This window comes from Pleurodeles waltl, chromosome 3_2 (genome assembly GCF_031143425.1).
Source record: "Pleurodeles waltl isolate 20211129_DDA chromosome 3_2, aPleWal1.hap1.20221129, whole genome shotgun sequence".
Taxonomy (NCBI): Eukaryota; Metazoa; Chordata; class Amphibia; order Caudata; family Salamandridae; genus Pleurodeles; species Pleurodeles waltl.
Genome location: NC_090441.1, coordinates 43571118 through 43590204, shown reverse-complemented (window position 1 = coordinate 43590204; position 19087 = coordinate 43571118). Strand labels below are relative to the sequence as shown.

At 42.2% G+C, this 19087-nt stretch overlaps 1 long non-coding RNA gene across 1 annotated transcript in view; it reads left to right on the top strand.

Annotated features, from left to right (window-relative positions):
* The window catches only part of LOC138286747 (uncharacterized), a 93329-nt gene that overhangs the window by 32485 nt on the left and 41757 nt on the right, over positions 1–19087 (top strand). The window lies entirely within an intron of this gene.

Here is a 19087-nt window from a genome sequence, read left to right as displayed (position 1 = left end):
CAGCCCATGCAGCAGGTGCAAATGCCATGTGTACAAATGTCACAATTGCAGCCAATGCAACAGCAGGTTCCCATGGTACCTAGACACCAAATTCAAATACCTCAAGCCCCGATGGAACAGCAACAGATGATGCCTTCTCAACAGGTCGCAGGTCAGAGGCTTAAGCAAAGTAGTAACACAGTGCACCAATTCCTGTTACACAATGAGAATGTAATAATGATGATTGGATGAGTGACAGTTCAAATGAGGAGCCGTGTGTGCTTGAAACCTCCTTAGAAGTAGATCAAAGAGGTCCCTATGTGAAGGGAAAGGTTATGGGTCACAGAGTTTCATTCTTGGTTAACACAGGAACTACATGCTCTACAGTGAGAAGTGCAGAAGTTCCAAATGTGCCCCTTTCAGGTAGAATAGTTCCGGTTGTGGGAGTAGCGAACCAGTATTTGACAAACCCGATTACAGATCAAGTTCAAGTTGAGATTGGCAACTTTCAGGGATTGCACAAATTTGTAGTCTGCGATTCAAGTCCGGTATCCCTACTGGGAAGAGACTTCGGGCCAGATGTACGAAGCTTTTTGCATGGCGCAAACAGGGAAATTCACTGTTTGCGCCATGCAAAAAGCACATTGCGATGCTCATTCCCATTTTGTGAGTCTGTAACCTGGTTACCGACTTGCAAAATGTGAATGCAACTCGCAAATAGGAAGGGGTGTTCCCCGTCCTATTTGCGATTCGCATCGCAATGTAGAATTGCTTTGTGACCGCGAACGCCTATGGACCACTGCCTGCTCTGAAAAAATGAAACACAAATGTTTCATTTTTTCGTTTCTGTTGCAACTCATTTTCCTTTAAGGAAAACGGGCTGTAATACAAAAAAATAAACTGCTTTATTGAAAATCAGTCACAGACATGGTGGTCTGCTGTGTCCAGCAGGCCACTATCCCTGTGAGTGCTGAGAATCGGAAGGGGCTCGCAAATTGCGACCCACCTCATTAATATTAATGAGGTGGGTCTTTGCGACCCCTTGTGCTTCGTAGATGGTGTCAGGGACACCATCCTGCATCTGGGTTTGCGACTCGCAATTTGCGAGTCGCAAACTCGGACTTTGCTACATCAGGCCCTTGCTGTGTAAAACAAAGTGTTTGATAAACTGTTCAAATGATGGGATTGAGATCCAGAGAAATAGTGATGATGAAGATGACCAAACCCCAGAGACCCAGTGTGAAACTACATATGAGGAATACCCTCTGATTGAATTTTTCCAGATGTTCACAGTGAAAGAGCTTCATCTTGATTTGCAGGGAACGGTTAAGGAGAAAGTGTGGGATTTGACAGGAAAATAAGTAGGTTTGATAAAGGGAGTTGAGCCAGTTAAAGGTACTGTGAAGCCAAATACAGTTTTCCCTCAACTTCCACAGTACCACTTGCCGCAAAATGTCCTTATGAAGGCAGCTCAGATGATTGCAGACTTTGTAAAGCAAGGGGTTCTGAAGGAAGTATTGAGCAGTCCATGTAATTCACAGATAATGGGTTTGCAAAAGCCCTGTGGGAAAGTTTGAATTGTTCAGGATTTGAGAAAAATAAATGAGATTGTGGTCAAATGTTGTCCTGTGGTGGCAAATCCAGCTGTGATAAAGTTTCAGATTCCATGTGATGCAGAATGGTTCACCCTCATTGATTTGTCACAAGCCTTATTTTCTGTGCCTCTTCATGAGGATAGTCAATTTCTCTTTTGTTTCAAATTTATGAATCAAGTTTATTGCTGGTCAAGAATTCCTCAAGGGTTTTCAGAGTCACCTTCCATATTTAATCAGATCTTGAAAAGGAATTTGGAGTCGTTGGAATTGCCTTTCCAATCGACCTTGGTGCAGCACATTGATGACTTGCTGATTGCGTCCAAGACAAGGGACAAGTGCAAGTATGATGCAATATCCCTGCTGAACCATTTGGGAACGAATGGTCACAAAGTGCCTCTGCTTAAACTGCAATACTGTCAGAAAGTAGTGAAATATTTGGGTCACCAGATTGAGAGGGGTTCAAGAAAGATATCCTGAGAAAAGATTACCACCCTATTGCAGATAAATCCCCCGACCACACAGAGAGATGTCAGGATGTTTTTAGGGATGGTAGCTATTGTCGCCAATGGATTCCAAATTTGTCAGTCATTTTGAGACCATTGCAGAAGCTGACTCATAAGGAAGTAACTGATACCATAGTGTTACACCAGGCTGGAATGAAAGCGTTCACTGAATTGAGAGAGAGTCTGTGCAAGGCTCCAGCATTGGGTATGCCTGATTACACGAAACCTTTCACATTGTTTTGTCATGAGCGTAATGCATGTTCTTTGTCTGTCTTGACACAGGTCCATTGAGGTGTAAATTGCCCAGTAGCATATTTTTCAACTACCTTGGACCCAGTTGCAGCACCCTTACCAGGTTGTTTGTGTGCAGTTGCAGCAGTTAGTCAGAGCCTTACACACTGTAAAGGCATTGTGATCGGATCATCCCCTGACTGTAATGGTTCCTCACTCTATTGAGATTTTACTTACAAGGACGAAAACCCAATATTTGACTGGTGCAAGGTTAACCAGATATGAAACGAGTATTCTCGGGTCACCAAATGTGTCATTGAAAAGATGTACAGTGCTGAACCCGGCAACCTTACTTCCAAATGAAAATGTCGAAATTGAGCAAGTGGAAGATGTTGAACATGATTGTTTTGAAGTAACTGACTTGTGCCAAAACAAAAACCAGACATTAGAGATACCCGATTGGGAGAAAATGACCAAATTATCTTTGTCGATGATTCTTGTCTGAGAGACAATGCAGGGACACTGAGAGCAGGATATGGTGTGTGCACAATTACTGGTATTTTGGAAGCTTCTTCGCTTCGAGGAGTGTATTCTGCCTAAGTAGTGGAACTGGTAGCCCTTACTAGAGCGTGCCATGTTTCTGCTCAGCTGAAAGTTACAATCTATACAGATAGCCAGTATGGATTTGGAATAGTCCATGATTTTGGCCAGTTGTGGTCACAGAGAGGATTCATGACCTCTTCTGGTTCACCAGCGAGAAATGGTGAGAGAATTAAAGAATTGTTACATGCTGTCCAAATGCCTGAAAAGATTGCCGTGGTGAAATGCAGTGCACATCTGAAGTCGCAGGGCTATGTGTCATTGGGAAATGGATATGCGGATCAATTCGCAAGGTTTTGCGCATTGAACAGTATATCATTCAAGGGCAAGTGGGAACTGTTATCTGAAGACGATGAAACTTGTACAAGCTATGCATTGAAAATAATTGACACTTTGGAAGAATTGAAAATGTTGCAGAATAATGTTGACAGGGAGGAAAAATGTTCATGGAGCAAAATTAAATTTGTGCAAAGACATGATGAATTGTGGGCTTCAGAAGAGGGTCTATTGGTTCTGCCAAATAGCTTGTTGTCTCAAAGGGCGAGGTACTGTCACGGTCAAGCACATATTGGGAGGGATGCAATGATTCAATTGTTCAAACATGACTGGTTTAACCCAAAGTTTAGACAGGTTGCTGAAGCAGCTTGCCATCGTTGTGTCATTTGCCAACAGCTAAACGCAGGAAAGGGACAGTGGTTAATTTGAGCCACATTGGAAGAACGGGAGGTCCATTCAGCAGAACTCAGATGGATTTTATGAAGAAGAAGTGTTGTTGAGAGTACCCACAACAGCAAGACAAGTCTCAGGGCCGGAAAGAGAACAAAAGGGAACTGAGACCGGATCTGAGCTCATTGAGGAAAGTTCAGTCACTCCTGTGAGAGACAAAGGAGAAGACTCCAGGAGGGTGCCGGGGAGCCTATCTCAATTAAGGAGGAGGGCTTTCCCAGAAGCAGACGATCTTGAAAGACAAACAGAGCAACTGCCAGACCCAGAGGGGAAAGGAGTTGAGGTGGATCAAAGTCACTGTGATCTGACTCTTCCTGAACCGATTGCAGGTCCGTCAAGAGAAAACACCACAGAACAAGGAGAATGTTCAAGTTTGACTCTGAAAAGGACACTGACAAAAGGTCCACTGAAAGGAGATAAGTGGACAGAGTTGCAAGCAGGAAAAGGAAAAGAAGTGGTTACTGAGACAGCAATACAGGAAGAAGTAGATACCACAAGGAAAGATGATCTAAGTGAAGGAGAACTGAATGGTGATCGAAAGTTGAAAAGAAAGAGAATAGCAAGTTGAAGATACGTAGGTCCTAAATCGGCGTATGCAACTGCAAGTGAATGGGAGCAAGAGTTTTTGACTTTTTGTTTTGATAGAGACATTCCGGGTCAGTATTTTGGCACTTGAAGGAAGCTGATGAACTGAACTTTTAAAACAATCTGATAAAAAAAATTGAGAAAAGAGACTGTTGAAAGTAACCTGAAGAGACATTGATAACCTGATTTGACTTTTGAAACCTGATTTTGACAAAGCTGCTAACCGATTTTGACAAGGGATCCTGGAAGTGAGACTGAGAGCTGTAAATAACCGTTGAAAGAAGAGTTGCCTATTTTTTATTTTTTTGCTGCAAGTTTTTCTAAATTTTCATCTGCTTTCTGATTCTTTACAGATCATGAGTAACATTAGTTAACACAGTAGAATACTAGGCACTGTAAATTCATGAGTATTGGGTTGTAGATCATGTGTGGGATATTGTTTATGGTGTTGATTGTGGGTATTTCTGTTCTTGATAAGAGTGAAGCCAACAATACTTCTGCTTTTGAGATGACTACTGCACTAGCGGCAATAGAGAGGTTTAGGTAAGATGAGAAATATTTGCATGGGGATACTAATGCGCAAGGAGAACGTTCTTCTTATATCTTCTATCACTTGTTGAGGTAGTATGTTGAGACGATGGATGCAAAAGAATTGTTATGTTTCCACGCAGATTCCTTCATCAGTGGAGGAAGGAGTTGCCTATCATAGTTTGCCACTAATTTATGGAATAAGTTGTAGTCTGTTACTAACAAGATTTTACAACCAGGAGTACGTACAGTACTTTTACTCAAATTATGATGTTTTGTCTTCGTTTGTTCCTATAATTAGGTATTGGAGTAGAGTGGCTAAAGATAATGACATAGTAACAGTTAGAGGTTTCTTCTAACCTACATTGAAGTTTGGCATAGTTTATGCACACCACAATAATCTGACATGCTTGCTTACACCTTTAGAGAAAAGTTTCTTAGATTACACAGATGGCAGGAGAAAGGCATTAAAGGAGAAATTAGAAAAAGGCTTAGAGAAAAGGACTTACAGGAATGATTAAGCTTATAGTGTGATTAAAACGCAAGGGAAATTAGCTTTAGATGCAGAACACATAGGGAAACTTTGTATATACAGGCCTAAATCATGCACTGACATTTTATTTGTGGGAATGAGTGAATGTAAGCATGTGTTTTTGTTTTCAGAGTAAATGGATGTTTATGGTGAATGGACAGGACCCGGAAATTCCCGGAATGTATTATATCTGTGGTCTTAATGCTTATTACCATCTTCCAAGAGGATGGTATGGGACATGTTATTTGGGTATAGTTTTCCCAAAGATTTATCAAATGAATGATTTGAAGAAATTTCCAAAAGTGACTGAATTACATCATATGAGACAGAGGAGGGAGTCCTCTTCTGGTATAGTGGGAGATATATTTGGGGCAGTGATTCCTTCAGTGGGAGTTATTTTGAATTCGATAAAGATTCAAAAGTTGTCTACTATTGTGGTTAACATGCTGACAAATTTTTCAGGCACCATACTCCTGATAGATACCGAGTTAGCTGCTGATAGAGTTATGACTCTTCAAAATCGTCTTGCTTCAGACATTCATTTAGCAAAGGATGGTGGAGTCTATAAAATGATTAATTCTAGGTATTGTTGTTCTTATATTCCTGATAATAGTAAAAAAATTAGATGCTTAATTACTAATCTGACTAATGAAAGTACTGATTTGAAATAATTGAAAGAACCAGGTGTTTGGGAAAGTGTTTGCAAAGGTTTTGCTTCAGTGGGAAATTGGCTCAGCAACATTTGGAAAAGGATACTACTGAAAATCTTGCAAGGGATATTAATTTTTGTGGTTTGTCTAATTCGAATATGGGGACTTGTGTAAATTGTGCAAAATGATTACATTGAAAAGGTCAAAGAATAGTCAGAGGAGGGAAGAAAGGAAAAGGGAACAATTGTACAGGAAAAATTTAAAGGGAAAACAAAAGTATGAATTTGTGGGTGGTAGTTAGTGTGATGACACATTTAGTCATCAGAGGAGGGATTGGTAGCGCAGGTGTTTTAATAAAAATTATTAACCAGTGTTCATCTATTCTGAATAAGAGATTTGTGTAGAAAATATATTAACATAGAAAAATAATGCACACATTTGAAAATGTGATTACGAAGCGTGGCCGTCAATGTTCACAAAGTGTACTTACTAGTGAATTAATATTGTGAAATGTTTAATATATGTTTGACTAATGTAGTAGTATGTCATATTAACTTCTTCTACGCCGAGGACGAGCCTTGGACGAGATCACCTCGTCCTGCACCCGACCCACACCCCCCGGTCGTGGATGGAAGGGGGGGGGGTCCGAAAACCACTAGACACCAGGGAATTTATTTTCTTTGTTTTTGGGCTGCGACCCCTTAGGCAAGGGTTGCTGCCCCTGGAGCAATAATTTTTTATATGTTTCGGCCCCCCCTGGGGCTAGATCGGCCATGTTTTTGGCCGATCTGACCCCCGGGGGGTCGAAACCCACTAGGCGCCAGGGATTGTGTGGTGTGTGTGTGTGTTTTGTGTGTTTGGGGGCACCCCTTGGGCAAGAGTCGCCCCCTCAAAGGGGGTACATTTCATATTGGCCATCTCACAGATGGGCTTATTTTTGTAGGCCCATCTGCCCCCAAGGACGGCAGAAACCACCAATACGGCAGGGATTTTTTTTTTGTTCCCCTTTTTTTGTTTAGTGCTGGGGGTGCCCCCTTTTGCCCCATTTGGCAAGGGTAGCCCCCTAAAGGGGGCACAGAGGTGTTGGCCATTTCTTCCCCCGTTAGGGGCAGATCGGTACATTTCTTTTATGCCCATCTGCCCCCAAGGGGGTCAGAATCCACTTAGGCACCAGGGATCATATGTGTGTGTGTGTGTTTTGTGTGGGGGGGCACCTTTGGCAAGGGTCGCCCCCACAAAGGGGGCACATTAGTGATGGCCACTTCTGCCCACCTTGGAGGCAGATCAGACTATTTTATTTAGGCCCCTCTGCCCCCAAGGGGGGCAGAAGGCACCAAGATGTCAGAGATTATTTTTTTGGTTGCCTTTGTTTTTTGTGTGCTGGGGGCACTCCCATTTGCCCCCTTTGGCAAGTCCCCCACCCCCCAAACAGGGTACAGAGCTGCTGGCCATTTCTGCCCCACTTGGGGGCAGATCAGCCTATTTCTTTTTAAGCCCATCTGCCTCCTAGTGGGGCAGAAGCCACTTAGGCACCAGGGACAATTTCTAAGTTCTTGGTGGCAGGGTGTTTGTCAACTGGCGAAGTATTTGTATTTGTGATTATAACAGTTTATTTCTTCTTTTTGTTCTCGTTCAAAGCTTTTGCTTCCTTTGCTGTGGATCCTTGCGGTTTTGGCAGTAGTTGTCCTGCGGTTTGCAGAGTTGCATGTTTTAGGTAAGTGAAAGCAATTTACTCCAAAGGAGTATTGTTGACATGCATGCATGACATGTTTGTAGGTGGTGTACTAAATGCAGTATTGTGTGTGAAATTGTCCTTAGATTTGAGCACAATGATATTTGTGCTGTCATATGTCTAATTTGCTTTTTTCTTTTTAGTGGGATATCATTGGTGATTGCTGTGTCTGTGCAGAGTAGTTGCTGGTGAGTAGCTTTTTCAGGCAAGTGAGTGGTATAGTTTTTTTAGTACATAACTGTTTGTGATAAAGCTACATTTTGTTTATTACTTATTTTAGTGCTAGTTGTTGTTGGCAATCCATTTGTTGTTAGTGAAGATCATGGCTAACCGCAGAGTGACCGCTTAGTGGGGTGTTGGCATGCTCTTTGAGTCGTCTTCAGACCATGATTACAAGACTGACTCTGCATCTGAGGCAGAGGAGGAAGTGAGAGATTCTGGCAGTGAGTTTTCTGTCCGAGAGTATACTTCTGATGAGGAAGCTACTCTCAGTGCAGATGAAGGGCCTGTTTCAGAGGAGGACATTGATGTGCCAAGAGTGCAGCAGCCTGGGGCTGAAGGGTTTCCAATTAGAAGACCTGATACCTGGATTGCCCCAAACATGGAGCAGCCACAGTTACCTGCATTTACTGGTCTCCCAGGGTGTAGAGTCAATACGGAAAACTTTTTGCCTGTCCATTTCTTTCACTTGTTTATGGACGATGTATTTTTGGAAGAGATTGTGGAGCAGACTAATTTGTATGCAGAGCAATATTTGAGGGACAATGCTGCCAGACTTAGGCCTCAGTCTAGAGTTACTCAGTGGGTTCCCACATATCTGGAAGAGATGAAAAAGTTTTTAGGTTTTACTTTTTTGATGAGGTTGATCAGCAAGACGTCACTGGCTTCTTATTGGTCTACTAGTCCCTTGATGGCAACAGCTGTATTTCCTGCAACTATGACACATAATCGCTATTTGCTTCTTCTTCGTATGCTGCATTTTGTAGACATTGCTTTAGCCTTGCCACGAGATCACCCTGATTGTGACCGTCTTTTTAAGATTAGGCCTGTCCTTGATCATTTTGTAGATCGTTTTTCAGAGGTGTATGTTCCAGGCAAAGAGATAAGTGTGGAGGAGTCTTTGGTCCTTTCCAAGGGCGTTTAGTTTTTAAGCAGTACATCCCTAGTAAGAGGGCACGGTATGGGATTACATTGTATCTGCTGTCAGAAAGCAGTACAGGATATGTGTATAATTTCCGGGTCTACACTGGTAGGGATTCCAGTATTCACCCTCCTGGTTGTCCGGCCACTTTTGGAGTTAGCAAAACAAATGGTGTGGGAACTTGGTAGACGACTGTTTAACAAAGGTCACCAATTGTACATAGATAATTTCTACGCTGGAGTGCAGTTGTTCAAGGAGTTGATTAGAGTGGACACTGTTGCTTGTGGCACAATCCGTTCTAACCGGAAAGGCTATCCAAGGGAGCTTGTCTGTAAAAAACATGAGAGGGGACAGAGCAGTGCCTTGCGGAATAATGAGCTGCTAGCTCCGAAATTTTCAGACAGGAGGGATGTGTACATGCTATCTACCATTTATGATGAGAGTACATCCCCTGTGACTGTTTGGGGTCAGGTTGCGGAAGTGCGCAAACCTGCATGCATTTTGGACTACAACAGGCACATGGGTGGTGTTGATAGAGTAGGTCAGAGGTTGGAACCTTACACTGCTCTTCGTAAGTCTTACGTGTGGTATAAAAAGTTGGCCCTACATTTATTTCATTTGGCAACTTTTAATGCTTTTATTGTGTTCAAAGATTGTTCACCTGAGTCAAGGATGACATTTGTTAAATTTCAGGAGTCAGTGATAGAGAGCCTTATTGTGGTGGAACAGGCAAGAGTTTCTAGAGTAGAAGTGGTGGAGGATGTGGCTAGATTGAAAGATCTGCACTTTCCAGATCACATTCCTCCCACTCCCAAAAAAGACTTGCCCACAAAGAAATGTAGAGTATGTGCCCGGAGAGCAAACCGGAGGGAGAGACGAATGTACTTCCATGATTGCCCTTCAAAGCCTGGGCTGTGTGTGCCCGGCTGTTTTAGAAGTTACCACACCAGGAAAAACTTTTGGGAAATACCGTGAGCGTAAACTGCTTATTTTATATTTTCGTATGTTCAGTTTCACTATTGGCATTACTTTCATGTATTTAGTTAGAGCTTTTGTGTTTGTAGTTTTGTACTTATTTTATAATTAGTTAGTGGTTTCTTTGTTGTTTATAAACAAAAAAAAGTGATGGCGGTGTGCGTGGGGTGGCGCTTGGCTGGCAGTGTGCATGGGGTGGTGCTTGGCTGGCGGTGTGCGTGGGGTGGCGCTTGGCTGGCAGTGTGCGTGGGGTGGCGCTTGGCTGGTGGTGTGCGTGGGGTGGCGCTTGGCTGGTGGTGTGCTTGTGGTGGCGCTTGGCTGGCGGTGTGCGTGGGGTGGCGCTTGGCTGGCGGTGTGCGTGGGGTGCCACTTGGTTGGCGGTGTGCGTGGGGTGGTGCTTGGCTGGCGGTGTGCGTGGGGTGGCGCTTGGCTGGCGGTATGGGTGGGGTGGCACTTGGCTAGCGGTGCCAGCCAAACGCCAGTCCACACACTCATCAACTGGTGTGATTGCTGTATCAGGCATGTGGGCGTCTGAAAGTGATGGACCCCTGACTGGCGCTGTCTGTCGATGCGAGTGTTGTAATGTGCTGGGCCCGTGGCTGGCGGCGTGAAATGTCTTGTGCATGTCATGTATGAAAGGTGTATGAATGGACTGTAAAGTGGTTGTTGCCTTGCCGTGGCTTTACAGCTCATGAGCTGTGAGTCATTGGTTCAGTTTTTTGGTCTTTCGGTTATTAACAGTGCATTTCACTTTTGTGAAATCTCTTGTTAATAAAATTTGATCTACTGAACCATCACTCACCCTCGTGCCAAATCCAACCAGTATGTGTGGTAAAAAATTAAAAACCTGCTCCGCTGTAATCAGCCGTCGCAACACACTTGTGACACGCTAGGTGTCTCAGGTGGGACCCCAATGATGAAGCATGCCACCAACGTGGTTGGTGGGTGAGGGGTCTTTTTCACATAACCTAAGTGCGTTTCTTTTCACAATTTTAGTGTTTGGCACATCACAGACATATGTGGACACATCAAAATTATATATTACAACTACCTGTGTTTGGTGGGGAGGGGGCACCTATGTTTTTGGTCCTGGGTGCGGCCTTCATCTAGGGAACCCTACCAAACCCAGACATTTTTTAAAACTAGACACCCCAAGGAGTCCAGGGAGGTGTGGCTTGCGTGGATTCCCAACATTTTCTTACCCAGACTCCTCTGCAAACCTCAAAATTTGCTTAAAAAAGCATATTTTCCTGACTTTTCTTTGTACGATCACCGCTCCAGCACAAAATTCCTACTCCGCAGTGTTCCCCTCAGTCTCCCAAGTAAAATGACACCTCACTTGTGTGGGTCCCCAAAGCAGAGTCAGCCTGAAGATGTATAAAAGAAGAATATGTACTCGCTGTGCTATCCCCATAATCTCTACAAGTTTGTGGCCTTTTTCTGTTGCAGGCTCCTGGCCCACCCACACAAGTGAGGTATCATTTTTATCGGGAGACTTGGGGGAACGCTGGGTGAAAGGAAATTTGTGGCTCCTCTCAGATTCCAGAACTTTCTGTCACCGAAATGTGAGGAAAATGTGTTTTTTTAGCCAAATTTTGAGGTTTGCAAAGGATTCTAGGTAACAGAACCCAGTGAGAGCCCCACAAGTCACCCCATCTTGGATTCCCCTAGGTCTCTAGTTTTAAAAAATGCACAGGTTTGGTAGGTTTCCCAAAGTGCTAGCTGAGCTAGAGGCCAAAATCTACAGGTAGGCACTTTACAAAAAAACACCTCTGTTTTCTGTAGAAAAGTGTGATGTGTCCACGTTGTGTTTTGGGGCATTTCCTGTCGCAGGCGCTAGGCCTACCCACACAAGTGAGGTATCATTTTTATCGGGAGACTTGGGGGAACGCTGGATGGAAGGAAATTTGTGGCTCCTCTCAGATTCCAGAACTTTCTGTCACCGAAATGTGAGGAAAATGTGTTTTTTTAGCCAACTTTTGAGGTTTGCAAAGGATTCTGGGTAACAGAACCTGGTGAGAGCCCCACAAGTCACCCCATCTTGGATTCCCCTAGATCTCTAGTTTTCAAAAATGCACAGGTTTGGTAGGTTTCCCTAGGTATCGGCTGAGCTAGAGGCCAAAATGTATAGGTAGGCACTTTGCAAAAAACTTTTTAAACAAAGATAGGGACTGGGAGATTGATTGGTCCAGTGCACAGTCTCCCAAAATGAACCTGTAATATCAATATAAGTGCACTGTTCCACAAAAGAAAGAGAAAAAACAAGAGAACTACTTGATTTCTATTCGGCAGAGATTAAACTATACAGGGTATTTTAGGAGAGCCCTCAAGCACCCACTAGGGTGACAGGTATCATCATTGGGCTTACTCCTCGCCAGACTGGTGCTGCAATGCCTGGCGGGCCACCCAGCATTCTGGGTGGCTCTCAACCATTGTTAAATTGCTAACAAGGAAGTCTGGGAAAGAGACTGGCTAAGAAACGAAGAATATGAAGGAGAGACAAGGAACTCTTAAAATTAGCTCAGAACCTAAACCATTATTTTAATGTGTTGGAAACTAGGTCCAGGCCAAGATTAAAAACAGGAATATAGGAGTGTTACTGGAAATAATGTACCATTACACTCTCTAATTAGGGAAGGTAGTTTACCTAGTCCTACACGGTCCGCGTCTTTTGTGGAACAGTGCACTTATATTGATATTACTTTGCAAAAAACACCTCTGTTTTCTGTAGAAAAATGTGATGTGTCCACGTTGTGTTTTGGGGCATTTCCTGTCGCAGGCGCGAGGCCTACCCACACAAGTGAGGTACCATTTTTATCGGGTGACTTGGGGGAACATGGAATAGCAAAACAAGTGTTATTGCCCCTTGACTTTCTCTACATTTTTTCCTTCCAAATATAAGAGAGTGTGTAAAAAAGACATCAATTTGAGAAATGCCCTGTAATTCACATGCTAGTATGCGCACCCTGGAATTCAGTGATGTGCAAATAACCACTGCTCCTCAACACCTTATCTTGTGCCCATTTTGGAAATACAAAGATTTTCTTGATAGCTATTTTTCACTCTTTATATTTCAGCAAATGAATTGCTGTATACCCGATATAGATTGAAAACCCAGTGCAGGGTGCAGCTTATTTATTGGCTCTGGGTACCTAGGTTTCTTGATGAACCTACAAGCCCTGTATATCCCCGCAACTAGAAGAGTCCAGCAGACGTAACGGTATATTGCTTTAAAAAATCTGACATTGCAGGAAAAAGTTACAGATTAAAACGTCAAGAAAAATTGCTGGGTTTTTCCCCTCAATTTCAATATGTTTTTATTTCAGTTATTATTTTCTGTAGGAAACCCTTGCCGGATCTACACAAATTACCCCTTGCTGAATTCAGAATGTTGTCTACTTTTCAGAAATGTTTAGGTTTCTGGGATCCAGTATTGGTTTCATGCCCATTTCTGTCACTGACTGGAAGGAGGCTGAAAGCACAATAAATCGTAAAAATGGGGTATGTCCCAGTAAAATGCCAAAATTGTGTTGAAAAATTGGGTTTTCTGATTCAAGTCTGCCTGTTCCTGAAAGCTGGGAAGCTGGTGATTTTAGCACTGCAAACCCTTTGTTGATGCCATTTTCAGGGAAAAAAACACAAGCCTTCTCCTGCAGCCCCTTTTTCCAATTTCTTTTTAAAAAAACGACATTTTCATTGTATTTTGGCTAATTTCTTGGCCTCCTTCAGGGGAACCCACAAAGTCTGGGTACCTCTAGACTCCTTAGGATGTTGGAAAAAAAGGACACAAATTTGGCGTGGGTAGTTTATGTGGAGAAAAAGTTATGAGGGCCTAAGCAAGAACTGTTCCAAATAGCCAAAAAAGGGCCTGGCACAGGAGGGGGAAAAGGCCTGGCAGCGAAGGGGTTAAGGGATATGCATTATACTTTAGCTTTAATTCATTGTAGGCCTTAACTTAGCAAATGTCGTGGCCTAGTTTGTCAGGCCTCATGTAAAAGCTGTATTTCTTAAAGTTTAATAAATGGCTGTCCTAGAGAGTTAAACTGTGATTTTCCATTTTGCATTTGTGCTTGTAGCTGAGAAACCTTTCCCATGAGAATCGACTGCTAGAAGATGCTGTTCTTACTAATGTAACATTTTATGTGTAATGCGTGTGAGTCTGACTTTCTCGGGAGCAGAACAATGGAGATACTAATTAGAGTGGAAGCTGCAACAATATTGTTACCTGACAAGCCGGATGATGAGGACGTGTGAACAGAGTAAATAGTAGAATTCAAGGATTTGGAGTTTTAGTTTTATTGGACAAAGTGTGAACATGCAAATAACTGACCAATAGGGATTTGGGAAGTAGTTTTAGTAATTTTAATTTATCAACACTGCACTGAGAAGAACCCAGCTTTCTGCCCTTGCATTTTGCCTTTAGCATCTTGCATTTTGCTATTACCGTCATTGCCAATTTTCTTGCTGGCCAAAAGGCTTATTTGTGTTCATCTTGCGTTTTGACAAGAGACGTGCTTAACTTACTGCCTAAAGACTTTGCGTTTTCTGAACTTTGATGCTGAATCCTGATGCCTTGCTGATCGACTGATGTCCTGAGGACAAAGACTGACTCTGCTTACTGATCCACATTGAGGATAGGTACACTGAATTAGACTGCTGATTATTATGCATATTGACTTTTTCTTTCTAGGTACCAACTGCATTGTTTTATAGAGCCATAGATAGATGTTTTTCCAAATTTGTGTTCTCAAATTGTTTTGCATGAAGCCCAACATGCTGATGCTAATCTGGTGTTAGTTAAGGATCATCACTAATGAAATTACACTAACAGGGATTAATGCCGGATGTATTTTTCTGCTAAACTTAATGTATGTGATTACTTTGACACAGTTGACTTTGTCATTAATTTGCACTGTAACCTTAGAATGGGTTGTAGTTCAAGCTTTGATTAGCTTACGTTTCTTCCGCCGCTTTGGACAGAGAGTGGTGTTTCTGTATGTGTTTCATTTGATTTTGAGATTAATCTACATGACTTTACCATTGTTAATATAGGGAAATAAATATTCTAACTTTTACTAAATGGTGTGGTTATTCATGACAGAAAGGTCATGGTGTGTGATAATTACTGGCTCCATTGATTATTACTGTTATTGATTGTTGTTGAATATTTGCATTGTGTATTGGTTATTGATTATGTACTGGAGCTATGGTAAGAACATCTTAATTGCGAGTCAAAAGGTTGATCAACATATTCGCGTCCCCTTGTAAGTTTACTTATTAAGGTCATGTGCCTCAGGGTCTATTGTGCGGCTGGTACTTTTAGCACAGATTCAGAGACTCTGCGACGCTGTGTAGCAGTGTACCACTGCGTTGTGTCATTGCTGCTGGTGCTCTACCTCCTGTAGCGTGCCCTAGGCTCATACATTTGTCCATGACATTTCCAAAACCAACTGAGCTTGTGCTTCTGGAAGGCGTGGTAAGACTGTACCAGGAGGGTACCACCATTAGCGATCCCATACCTACAAAAAAGCCTTTTTAGTAGGTGACCTGGGGTGCTCTAATGGCAAAATGCTATTTTGACTGAAACAATGCCAAGCCATGCACCATTCCCAGCTGCTGATATTGTTTTTGGACTTGATCTAAAAAGAGTTGAGACATCTCTGCAGATGCTACTCTAACCATAACTGTTCCTACTGCTAACATAATAGCCCTCCTACGGTGATGTCTACCAAAGTCTATGTTTTAGGGATTCAAGTACTGATGCTGCTGTTCATCAGAGTGGCATATGTTAACCTTTCTGCAGTGAATATGGCTGCATAAGACATTATGGTACCCGTTCTGCAAAATTTTGTGAATGACCCCGACAATCAAGCACATTCCACCAAATGAAAAACAAAACTTGCCTGCATGCAGTGGTACTGGACCAGATTTCAGAGTAGAGGTGCAAATGGGTCCGCACCACTATTAAAAAGGTGGTAAAGTATTACTGTTTTACAACCGGAATTTAGTCACAAAACAGTAAAACATAACATGCCGATTCGGTGTTTGAAAGGGATGCCCAGCACACGCCCCTTCCAATTACGGAATCCGAATGCAATTTGCCGATTTGGTAACAAGTTAAAATTTCTTTTTGCAATTTGTACATTTAAAAATGCATTTTTCCAGGCATAACTGAAGTGTTATGGTTTGTTTTTATTCTATTAAATCTTTGTTTACATGACACTTCAGAATTAGAAAAAACAATGTGCGATATTTGGTCTTTAATTGCTGTTGATATATTTTGAAATATCCGTGAAGTACATTTAACAAGTATTTCCACTTTGTCGTGTGTTACAAAATATTTGACATATTGCAGCTTTCTCCTTTCACACACTCTGTGCCCCAAGAGGATTGTTACTTAGTTGCACAATTCACTCTATTTGGCGCAAGAGAAGGGAAAAGTAAACACCAATCTCCATGTTAAAAAATAAGCAGAAGGCATTGGCTGAGTTTGACGGCTGTCTTTAAAAATAAAGCGAAACCTACATGATACAAAAATCGAAAGGCCTCTTCATTGATGGTTCTCCTTTTGAACTCTTGAAAGGTTATTCTGGGGGTGCTGCAGCACCTCCCGCACCCCTAATTCTAGCGTTCATGCTTCCATAATACATTAGAGGCAGGAAGAGCTCGAGGGACTGGTGAATGTCCTACTTTTCCCATGGCACATTCCAATCCATCATTTTTTAGTCACTAAGACAGAGATCTGTCATATGCAAATCAGTTGTGGTCATGCCCTAAAATGATCAGTTCGTGCTCCTTCAGCTGATGCATAAAGAATAAAATTAGAAGCAAGTCTGAAAAGTAGACAAAGGAATGTTGAACACAAGCAAGAACTGTTGTTAAATTAAAAAAGTGTAAGAATCACAGATAAGGCTGAGGCAGAGAGAACAAATGAAGCGGAGAAAGGAGTCGGGAAAGGTAAGGATGACATAGAATAAAGCTTGGGGATGGCAGTATGTTGGATATAAAAACACCTTCGCAAGTCAGGGTCCCAAAAGGAAAATAAACAGTGTTGAAATGGTGGATAATGTGAGGTCTGAAGCTCAGGTGCAGGGGTTTTCTGAGCCTAAGGCTAAATGCCAGTTTACCAATCGGGTACTTCTCTGCCACACACAACAAAGTCATTTGTAAAACATTTTATTTCAACCTGACGCCCTCTTGTGGCCTATTGTACCATTCCACAGTAGTACAGTATAGTACACTATGGTATAGTCATAAGGCAGCTGCCATCAATGTTCCTAACATAACTCCAGTCCTCGAGGGAGGCAACTGCTGGCAGCTGTAACAGAAGCAGGGGTAAAGAATGAGGCTCAGGTATGAGTCACTGGAAGTGACAGTACAGACAGGTGAAGTTTGTTGTGTTACCTTTAGTGTGTTTGATGTACTGCTCTAAGTGGCAAGGGTATGCCCAGACACGGGTCCCGAGCTCACTGTGCCACTGGAACAAAGTTATCCCTGGTTGAGGAGCCCTTATCTGGGCAAAACCGGTCCTAGGTTGCTTGTGTTCTGGTTCAGTGACGACCTGGCCTGGCTGTTCGGACAGGGCAATACCGATGAAGAGAAGGGCTAAGGCTGATTTGCATATGGCTGGGTCCAAACTGAGTTGGCATGGTGAGGAAAAGAATAAGGGGTTGGGATGCTACCCGAGCAATTACCTGTGGTTAGGCAAACTTCAAGTATTCCTCCCACCATTTTTTGTGAGTTTGTTCCTTTTAGTTTGTTTTTAACAAGAAGCAAATTGAGACAGCAGATGCCTTAGATACATTATCTTCATAGAATCAGAACGTGGCCTCAGTATATAAAGAGGAGGCCTGCTTGAGATTGGCCATGTTGATAAATATGGGTAAACATAATGCAAACCTGGAGGAATAAAACACTGTCCAGCAGGTGCTGCCACAAGGCAGATTCAGGATTGGTTGGTAATAGAAAATCAAGTTCCTGGAGAAAGTGCTAAATCCAGAGAAAAATCCACTGATGGAATTTCCTCCAAAATTCCACCAGTGGATTCACCTCAGATCAAGGGCCTGTTGTACGCTTTGTAAATCACAAACTAGTCACAAATGGATTTGTGACCACCACAACAACAAAATGCGGTGTACTACGGCCTAAAACAGATGAAGCTGTAAGACTAGGACACTAACCAGGAAAAAGTGTGAGTAACTTTTGCTTGTAAGATTTATTCTTTACTGTTACCAAATAATGAATCACATTTAATATGTACTAAAGATTTGGGCCCAGATGTTCTAGCATTAGGAATATCTATTTCATATTTCATATTTGCAATTATATCCAAATTGCAATTGTGAAATCAGTATTTCTAATGTACAAAAACTTTTATTTCTATATAGCAATGCATATTAGGTCGCAAATTGACCTACCTCATGAATATGAGTGAGTTAGGTTGCAATTTGCGACCCATTACCATCACAGTGAGGGTGGCCTGCTGGAGTCAGGAGACCACCATATCTGTAATTGTTTTTAAATAAAGCATTCTTGTTTTTTAATGCAGCCCATTTTCCTTAAAAGAAAACCGGATGTGTTCAAAAAGAAAAAAATTAAACTTTGAAGTTTTTGTTTTTAAGAGTATGCAGTTGTCCGTGGGACCACTGCCTGCTCTTCTAGATTCTAAATTTGCGAATGGGCCACCTCCACTTTGAAAATGGTGAGAAAGTATTACTGTTTTGCGACCGGTATTCAATCACAAAACAGTAATACATACCATACTGATTCCGTATTTGGAATGGACACTCGAAACACACGCCTTCCAAATACTGAATTGCAAATGCAAATTGCCGATTTGGTAACAAGTTATCAAATAGCATTTTGCAATTTGTACATTTAAAAAGGCATTTTTCCAGTCACAAACCGCCTGATTCTGTGAATCAGGCTGGTTGGGACCGGTAAAATTCTTTGTACATCTGCCCCTTGGAGTTTGTGAATAGTTGGATAGCTCCATTTTGCCCTCATAAATAACCAGCAAGTAGAAACAAGAAGAAATTTTCATGGTGTTGCTGCACCAGGTGGGGTGTTAGAGATTGCCCGCTCTAGGTTTTTCATAATGTTCTGAATGCTATGCTGAGTCAAACAAACATATTTTTTGCATACATCTCTCTAGACTTCTGGAATAGGCAGACATGTTTTCACAAAGAAGTTCATCACTATGCTCAACACAGTCTTCAACCAAAATTTTAAGTTTCTTTTATGAGAATTTGTGTTTACATTTTCTGCTACCTTCTTTCCTCTGGGTGCCCCGGTATGCAATGTTTTTGTC